Here is a 9,783-nt window from a genome sequence, read left to right on the forward strand (position 1 = left end):
TGACTGAGGCAGAAATATAGGCTGGAAGGAGGCCCGCCAGGAAGGAGAGGGGAAGACGTGACACTCCCAGGGTGTGGAGGTGATAGAGACAGAAGTGACAAAGTAGATGATTAAATAGTTAATCCTGCTGGAGGTTATAAGTAGGAGAAAATAGGAGAGACCCTTGTAAGTTAATGATTACTCAAGAAAGCAGATTTGCTTAACCACAACACCAAGCAAGCTTGCTCAGCAACAAAACCATGCTGCGGAAGCATCAGACATGCCCTCAAACAAGGAGCAGTGACAGCATGGGACCCACATACTGCCCATTGAGCTCAGTAAGTTAATGCTCCCTCAAACACGATCTCTGCCCAGAAAACAGCAACTTGTGGACCTAGCTTGACTACGTGGGAACGAGCAAAGTCCTTGCTCAGCCTAGAGGAGGAGCTGATGATGGAAGTATGACATCTTTTCAAGAAAGACAAGTTCTCCCTCTCCCCACTTTTCCTTTGATTATAAAACTGTAGCCCATCTCTGGTGGCTCAGTGGGGAAGAATCCACCTGCCGATGGAGGAGATGCAGGTTCCAGCCCTGGTCCAGGAAGATCTCACTGTGCGGAGCCACTAAGCCCGTGTGCCACAACGATTGAGCCTGGGCTCTACTGAGCCCATATGCCACAGTGACTGGAGCCCACACGCCGTAGAGCCTGTCCTCTGCAACAAGAGAAGCCGCTGCGATGAGAGGCCCGCACACTACAGCTAGACGGTAGACCCCGCTTGCCACAACTCGAGAAAAGCCCATGCAAGGAAGACCCAGCACAGACAAGAATGCATAGCTTAATTAATTAAAAAAATCTGTAGCCCAGTAAGTTCTGGGGCACAGCATTTCTCACCCACCTATTTGCAAACCTCACAAACATCCTGTTCTAATAAATCACTTCTTATCTACCACTTTGTTTCACTAAATTATTTTCTACACTGAGACTAAGAACTATGGTACCAGCGCTCTTTGTTGCCCCCCTGAAACAACACCAAACGGCTTCAAAGGGGTCAGGGGACTTGGGCCTGGCAGGACAGAGGAAGGGACTGGCCAGCCAAAGCATGGTTCCCATGGGCAAATTTGAATGTGGCTTGCATTCCAGGTGAGAGCAGTGCTAAACCAATCCCAGAATGTTGCCTGAAATTTGGATCACAATCTGGTTTTAGATTGTATTTCTACTCGATCTGTCGCTCTCTTAAAAATAGAATACAGCATGGCAATTCTGGCTATTTCAGTTCTGGTTAATCAAGATTTTAGTGCACTAAGATTTTATTGGCTAATTAGAATTAATTATAATTGGGGGATATTTAACCATGCTATCAAGCAAATTTCACTGTTGCAAATGGAGAATGAAATCAAGTACCCATGACTCTAAGCGATCTGTTCATTTTCACTGACTTGAATGGAGTTAAGCAGCCCAGTCAGCCAGGCTGCCTCTGCAGCTTCTTCCAGAACCACTACCTAAATTCTGGGAGAGAAAGGCTTTCAGAGGTCAAGGGAAGAATGAAAGACAAAAGGAACTGCTCCCAGGACTCTGCAGTACAGGTTTTTCCAGCGACGTGAGCAGTAATGTCCACCCAGGTGGCTAGGTCCAAGCCCCCTCTGGGCCCGCACACCTTTTGTCCCGGTCCATTCGAATTTATGCAGAAGAGTGTTTTCCGTGACTGAGAAGGCCTGTTTATGTGCTCATTTTTTAATAGACAACTCCCTTGATTTGTTTTCATCTACTCTTGAGTGATTCCTGGGAATAACAGAGAGAGACATAAGTGCCCTTCACCCGGACACAGGTCCAGCACGCCCTCTGATGCGCTTCACTAAAACAGGTGAGAGCTGAGCTGGTATATTTTTAGATGAAATTTCATTGGGAAATAGTTTCTATTTTATCTATAATCCTCTGGCTAGTGTTTAAAACCAGTATTTATAATGCTGCCTAAGAACTTTGGAATGAATGGATTTTAATAAAGAGCTATTTCAGAGTTCTCTTTGGTAAGAGAGGCTCAGCAAGTGAGAGGAGTGGAGAGGAGACTAACAGAGGAGGAGACCCCGCAGGGCCCAGAGGCAGCACCCAGGAACCAGGCCAAAGTGAGCCCAGGGCAGCAGACAGCGGAGCCCAGGCCCGGGCCTCCCAGAGGCAGAGGCCTCAGCAGCTCACAGCAGCCTCAGACGCCCGCCGCCCGTTTAGAGTCCTGCAACGCGAGCACTGCCCGCGCCTCTGCCTCTCCTTCCGCTTTCACCTCCCAGCTCCTCTCAGACGCTCACTCTCCCTTTGTGAACCTGATGCATGAGCCTGTTGTTCTGGAGCCATAGTTAATCCCTGGCCTTGGTGTCAGGGGCTGTGTGCGTGCCTCACACCCCCTGTGTCTCCTCTTTCCTGGTTCCACCCACAATGGCCGCCAACCATCGCTCCCACTCTGTCAGTCCTGTGAGGTGTGGCTTGAACAGGGCCCGAGCAGGAGTGTTTATACCCCAGCTGTACTGCTTTCTGGAGTGTCTCGACTCAGTAAAAGGGTAGAGAAAATGTGCTGATTGTGCTCAATACTGTGTTGAAGCCAATACACCCAACAGCACAAGAAAATGGAGGAAATACTCTTTTCGTATTAGAAAACTAAGATCCGATTCAGGACAGAAATCACTGACAAGCAAGAAAAGATCAGACTGAGTTTTGTGGCTTCACTTTTGTCTTATCCATTAAGGCAAAAAAAAAATAATAATAATAATAAGGAGGAAATCCACCAACGTGTGGAAAGGACCCTTGCTGGTCACCTACAAGTATAGGTTACCAATAGATATGAGTTCTCCAAAAATCAACAGAAGTATTCTGTGAGAGTCAACTGGTTGTCTGGAACTTACAATGAAGAGTATTGTGTGTTTTTTAAATTATTTTTAAACTGTGTTTTCCAGACTCTTTACCAGAATGTACAATAGGCTTATGCACACGTGTGCGTGTGCACTTTCTTGTTTCTGAGATCTGGCTGTTAGACTGCAAAGTCCAGATGCAAGGAGATCAACTTGCTGCATGATGCACCCATTTTTGCATAGATTTTTGGTGATTTTCAGCTATTCTATTTGACTCATTATAATTGTGGCAAGCTGTGCATTTACTCTGCAAATGCCCCGTGGTCCATGCTGAGCACATCATGGCCAAGGATGGTGTTTCCTGGTCCTTGGGAGGTCAGACCCAGGTGGGACCCTGTGAGGGTCACCACACATTCCCAGGTACTCGTGGAAAACCAAGAGCCACTAGACAGCCTCCTTCTCCTCAGCAGCCTCTAAGAGACTGGTGGCCAGTGACCCATCCCCCCTCAGCGGCCGAGCTCTCCAGGGCGCTGTGGCTGAGCCCTCTGCCCCGGCCTTGGACCTGTTCTGCTCCACACCCGGCCTCGCCTGGGAGCCGAGCAGGCCCTGCAGCTGCCCTCAGGGGTCTGGCGCTTCCACAGACATTTGGGGCTGTTTGGGCTGGGGGACCATAGGCTCGTAGGCACTCCTGAGGGCGCAGAAGGCTGACCCTGGGGACAGCTGATTCGTGTCTGCCCGGACACAGTGTGGGTGGGTGGCTAGCCTGGGCTAGGCGGGCCACCTCCCTGGAGCAGGGCTGGAGAACCTGAAGGATTTTTCCCGGGACTGTTCGCCCAAGCTGCTTCTGAGTAGAACCCCCTCACATAGGACACAACAGGTGTGTCCGTGACAGTGGGTCTAAGTGACATCCCAGAGATGTCAAACAGGGGCGGCCGTGTGGCGGGAGCACCAAGCAGCCACGTGCCGCAGCCTGTGCCAGCGTCCTCTCGGCATCGGCCTGCTGCGTGCGTGCGGGCCGCACGGAAGAGGAGCACAGCTTTCACCTCAGGGTTGGATCTTCCTTGGAATAAAGAGGCCACAAGTGTAGCCTCCCATCAGTTCCCCTCACAAGCCCTCCCTAACTGTCCACCATCCAAACAGAGTGCTGCTCTCCAGACATAATTAAATAAAAATAAACGCTGATGGGAACGTTACAGCACACAGCCTTGCTGCCCTCTTTCTGAAGCTGCACCCACGACGGATGGCCCATTGTTGGATTAGTACAAAGGTGGGTCAGCTTACGAATTGCACTGGAATCTAAAACACCATCAGTGAGCACAGTCAGCTGAATGGATCATAAAACCACAGCTTCATTGCTGACACGAAAGGTCTAGAAGGAGGGCCTGGCCTTTCCCAGCAACCTCGGCCTGAGAACATGAATTTTCTCAGGAGCCTTTGTTTCTTCCTGTCCCATCCCTGGAGTTCTGCTGCCTCCGGAATCTGCATTCTCTACAGGACCTGTGTGTCTCGAAGAGCAACGTGGCTGCATTTTGGGAACAACTGCAGATGACCAGGCTGGCTCAGCTGCTCCTACGTGGGACTCAGGCCTCCTGGGCAGAGGACACACTCCCTCAGCAGGCAGGCGTTCCAGGTGGGGGAACTGACGCCCGGACACAGGCTGTGCACGGTTTACATCACAGCCTGTTCACACAGAGCAGATGTCAAGACAACACGTCGGTTTTGGACGGACCTTCAGCACATCCACTGTGTGAACTTGGGTGGTCACCTGCCTTCCATCCCCAGAGCTGGGGTGTCACTGCAGAGAGCATCACAAGGTACAAATGAGGAGGTGACAGGCCTCCTCGAGCCAGCCCGCGGCAGGCGGTTACTGCAGGCGTCCCTCCCAGGCCCCTCTGGAGACCTCTGCCTCCCTGTTGTGTTTCTGCTCGTGTCTCAGCCCAGAAGCTGTGACCGAGGGTGTGGTCTGCAGGGCAGAAGACCTGGGTCCAGGAGGTCTTACCTGGTGACGAGACCAGAAAGGTGAGACTTAACGTTAACTGGTGGGGGAGGGCCTGTGGTGCGCGGTGGACATCGAGGCAGAATTGGAGATGGTGCGGTGGGTTTTTACGTTAACTGGTGGGGGAGGGCCTGTGGTGCGAGGTGGACATTGAGGCAGAATTGGAGATGGTGCGGTGGGTTTCCTGGAACATGCAAAAGCTGCCTCCTGAGGAGGGTCGAAGTGGTCAGCTCTTCTCAGCACCCCGGGGACTGAGCCGTGTCAGCAATGCTGATGGAGGCCCTGTGTGTTCCGGTAGCAGCAGCCGCCTCGGAGCAGTCACAGATGTGGCCAGTCTTGTTTGCTACTCCCGTGATTAGGTTCAGCTGTGTAAACAGAAACCCAAAATAACAGTGGCTAAAATAAGTCAGAAGTGTATTTTATTTCATGTACAGGAAGCATGGAGGCTGGCATTCCCAGGTCACATGAATTCATACCAAGATCACTAATGACGAAGAATGCCTCTACCTTGCTCTCATGACTTCCCGTCTCTCTCCAGCTCTGCTGGAGCTCCAGCCTTCACATCTGACCACACCCCAACTTCAAGATTTCCAAAAGCTCTCAGACACTACTCCTGCTTACACATCTTCATCTCCAACTTACCTGCTGACCTGCAGCCGAGTCTGGAAAATGCAACTATGGTTCAGGTGACTGGGACTTCCCCGGCAGTCCAGTGGCTAAGATTCTACTCCCAATGCAGGGAGCCCAGGTTTGATCCCCGGTCAAGGAACTGAATCCCACATGCTGAGACTAAAGACCCTGCATGCCACAACTAAGATCTGGTGTAGCCAAATAAATAAATTTTCAAAAACTTAAAAAAAGAAATAAGTCAGGTGGCCATGTGCCCACCTAAAAGTCAGGCAGTCGTATCTAGGTCACACCGTTTACTATAATAAACGTAAGGAGTGTTTTCCTTTACTATAATAAAGAAGTAAACATAAAGCGTTTGTCACTTTAGCAGATCTCTGAACACCTCTATGACAAACCTAGACAGTGTATTAAGAAGTAGAGACATTTCTTTGCTGACAAAGTTACATCTAATCAAAGTTATGGCTTTTCCAGTAGTCACATACGGATGTGAGATTTGGACCATAAAGCTGAGCACCAAAGAATTGATTCTTTTGAACTGTGGTGTTGGAGAAGACTCTTGAGAGTCCCTTGGACTGCAAGATCAAATCTGTCAATCCTGAAGGAAATCAACCCTGAATATTCATTGGAAGGACTGATGCTGAAGCTCCATTTTGCCACCTCATGCAAAGAGCTGACTCACTAGAAAATACCCTGATTCTGGGAAAGATTGAAGGCAGGAGGAACAGGGAATGACAGAGGATGAGATGGTTGGATGGCATCACTGACTTGATGGACATGAGTTTCGGCAGGCTCCAAGAGATGGTGAAAGACAGGGAAGCCTAGAGTGCTCCCGTCCATGGGGTCGCAAAGAGTCGAACACGACTGAGCGACTGAACAACAAAGCTGTGGTCTGCGCCAGAATCACCTGGGACTTTATGAACATGCAGATTCCTGGGGCCTGCGGAGTAAGATCTGTGGTAGAGACCCTGCCGTCTGCATTTAATAAGCTTCCTCAGTGAATCCCACGTTCATGGGAGCTTGAGAAGGAAAGGCATTTGTTGGTGACGGGAGCCACGGGAGCTGAGAGAGGCTCCCCCTGTTCCCAGCCAGATGACCCTGGGCACCTCCCTGCCCATCTGTTCAGGGCTTCTGGCTGCCAGACCAAAGATGCCACAGACTGGTCTTTACTGGTCACAGTTCTGGGTCCAAGACCAGGGCACCAGCGGGGTCAGGGCAGGGCCCCCTCCCTGGTTCAGAGACGGCCATCTCCTGGCCTTGTCCTCACTCGGCAGAAGCGCACGGGGGACCCAGTCTCTTCTTACAAGGGCACTCACCCCATTTGTGAGGGCTCTGCCCCCATGACTTGGTCGCCTCCCAAAGGCCAGCGCAGACACCATGCCACAGGGGTTAGGATTTCACCATATGAATCTGGGGGCTTGAACATTCAGCCCACTGTATCATGTGAGTCTCACTTCTCTATTACAGGAGGAAGTAGCATCTCTCTAAGATTCTTCTGGTTTGAAATAAGATAAGTCAAAGCCAAACTAAATCAGACAAAATACAAAGTAAACATAATTTTATTAGCTCACATCATTGAAAATTTCCAGAAGCTGGACTCTGGCAGACAGATTGGCCTAGACACCACAGAGCCTCTGGGCCCTCCGTCCCTTGTCTTCAGGACTGCTCCCTGAGTGCAGCCTCGCCCTCCAGAAGCTCCTGCACAAATGTCAGCAAGACCTATTCTGGACTTACCTCTCTTGAGCTGGTGATCTTGAGAAACAGACCTTTCCTCTCTGTTCCAAACTTGAGTTCACATCAGCCTGCGAGGCAGTCTCTGAGGCCTTGGGGCTATGCTCAGCCAGGGCCCATCACACACTGGAAGGACCAGGGGCTCAGACTGGCCAGCCTCAGCCAGGTACCTGCCCACCAGGTCCCACCAGATCCACAAGGCCCCTCCAGGCCCCTCCAGGCCCCACCAGGCCCCACCAGGCCCCACCAGGCCCCTCCAGGCCACTCCAGGCCACTCCAGGCCCCACCAGGCCCCTCCAGGCCCCTCCAGGCCCCACCAGGCCCCACCAGGCCCCTCCAGGCCCCTCCAGGCCCCACCAGGCCCCACCAGGCCCCTCCAGGCCCCTCCAGGCCCCACCAGGCCCCACCAGGCCCCTCCAGGCCCCACCAGGCCCCTCCAGGCCACTCCAGGCCCCTCCAGGCCCCTCCAGGCCCCACCAGGCCCCTCCAGGCCCCTCCAGGCCCCACCAGGCCCCTCCAGGCCCCTCCAGGCCCCACCAGGCCCCTCCAGGCCCCACCAGGCCTCTCCAGGCCCCTCCAGGCCCCTCCAGGCCCCACCAGGCCCCTCCAGGCCCCTCCAGGCCCCACCAGGCCCCTCCAGGCCCCTCCAGGCCCCACCAGGCCCCTCCAGGCCCCACCAGGCCCCACCAGGCCCCCCCAGGCCCCACCAGGCCCCTCCAGGCCACTCCAGGCCCCACCAGGCCCCTCCAGGCCCCTCCAGGTCCCGCCAGGCCCCACCAGGCCCCTCCAGGCCCCACCAGGCCCCACCAGGCCCCTCCAGGCCCCACCAGGCCCCTCCAGGCCCCACCAGGCCCCTCCAGGCCCCTCCAGGCCCCACCAGGCCCCACCAGGCCCCCCCAGGCCCCACCAGGCCCCTCCAGGCCACTCCAGGCCCCACCAGGCCCCTCCAGGCCCCTCCAGGTCCTGCCAGGCCCCACCAGGCCCCTCCAGGCCCCACCAGGCCCCTCCAGGCCCCACCAGGCCCCACCAGGCCCCTCCAGGCCCCACCAGGTCCTGCCAGATGCCACCAGATCCAGGAAGAGCCCAGGCTGCTCCCCACAGCAGAGCTCATCTGAGGCTTCGGACAAAGCCCACCCCTGGCCTCACACAGGGAGGAGCTGGCGAGCTTGTGCCTGTGAAGGACACAGCCTGCATCTGTCAGGGCGAGGGCTCTCTCAGTCCAGCTCGGTGTGGTCGTGTCGTGTGTCACATTCACGGGTCTGCGTGGCCCTGGCTACTTCTAGGACCCAGAACCTAAGCAGATGGTACCAGAGCAAAAGCAGGACAGTCCTCTTAGCCTCACACCCACGTCTCCTACCAGTTCTCCCGGCTCCACAGGTGGACATCCAGGCCCTGCTGGACCAGGGGGTGGGCATCGCCCCACACGCACCAGGAGACCATGCTGGGTGTGCTGGGCAGACCTCCCCAAGTAGCCTTCTGATCTGCAAAGTAGAAGCAACAGCTCCTGGCCACTGTTTGCCAGAAGACAAAGAAATTGTTACCAAAATCTCGGCTCCCAGCCCACCGATGCTGAACAGAAATAGGGAGACAGAGTTTGGAAGAAACAGAGTGGCCTTATTGCTTTTCCCGGAGGAAGAACACGGCAGGCTAGCACCTCAAGAACTGTGCCCCCTCCCAGGGGATCATAAGGAGCCTTCCAGGTGGAACTCGTAGTCCAGGGTAAGTGGTTAGGATCAAAGAGGTGACGTGGGTTTGCACCCTTCTTCTCCTCGCGTTGTTTTAAAAGTCACCACTGAGGTCAGGCAGCCAGGTAGCTGGGTCCGCTCGTCTCTGGGTTATCGGCCTGGGGCCTTCTTTCTGCAAATGCAAACAGCTCTGAGGGGTGATTTGCTGTAAGATAGTGCAGGTGGAGCAAATACCAGCTGCAGGACGTGGTGTACACAGCGTCAGGGGGTGACAGGCCAGCTTCATGAAGGACAAGCCTAGTTATGGACACTACAGATTAGTAAAGTTAAAATGAAACTAAGGCTGAGGAACGCTTCACAACCACCCAGGAGTGTGGGTGGGTCTCGGGGCTTAGGCGAACACCCGGGGCCACAGCAGCTCCAGAGGACCAGCCAGGGCTCCTCAGATCGCGCACGGAGCAGATGCACGTCACAGGGCTTTGTCTTTAGCATTTCTACCCCGGCTGGGTCAGGCCTACAGGTCCGCCCTCACACCCGGCCGGCACACTGGCCTGCTCTGCCTCAGAAACGTGCGCAGGGAAGTCAGGCAGCCCACGAACGCGCAGCCGCAGCGATGGCACCGGCGTGCCCAGCGTTCTTAAAAGCAGAGGTGCTCGTGTCTCCCGGAGGACACGGGCGTGGAGCGGGGTGCACAGCGTCTCCGTGGAGGCGGCCGTCTGGCCCCGCTGCACTGCTGACGTCGGCGGGCTGATCACTGCTGCCCGAGTGGTCAGAGCCAGGGAGGTCAGTCCGCAGGATCCCTGTGCGCCTTTCTTCTGGCCTGCAGGGCAGGCAGAGGAGGCTCGGCCTCCGATGGGGGAGCAGAGCCAGCACCAGCAGGAGAAACAGGTCCTGGAGGGCCTCTCCATGGCGGTGGCAGTCGCCCACCCA

General features: G+C 54.7%; 1 long non-coding RNA gene across 1 annotated transcript; it reads right to left on the bottom strand.

The window, feature by feature from the left end:
• Nucleotides 1-1,190: 1,190 nt before the first annotated feature.
• LOC113883676 lies at nucleotides 1,191-7,358 on the bottom strand. The gene is made up of 2 exons (XR_003508711.1): nucleotides 7,172-7,358; nucleotides 1,191-5,175 (listed from the first exon to the last, which is right to left on the bottom strand). It is a non-coding gene; the product is annotated as an uncharacterized LOC113883676 (long non-coding RNA).
• Between the last annotated feature and the right edge of the window lie 2,425 nt (nucleotides 7,359-9,783).

Source organism: Bos indicus x Bos taurus, chromosome 25 (genome assembly GCF_003369695.1).
Source record: "Bos indicus x Bos taurus breed Angus x Brahman F1 hybrid chromosome 25, Bos_hybrid_MaternalHap_v2.0, whole genome shotgun sequence".
Taxonomy (NCBI): domain Eukaryota; kingdom Metazoa; phylum Chordata; class Mammalia; order Artiodactyla; family Bovidae; genus Bos; species Bos indicus x Bos taurus.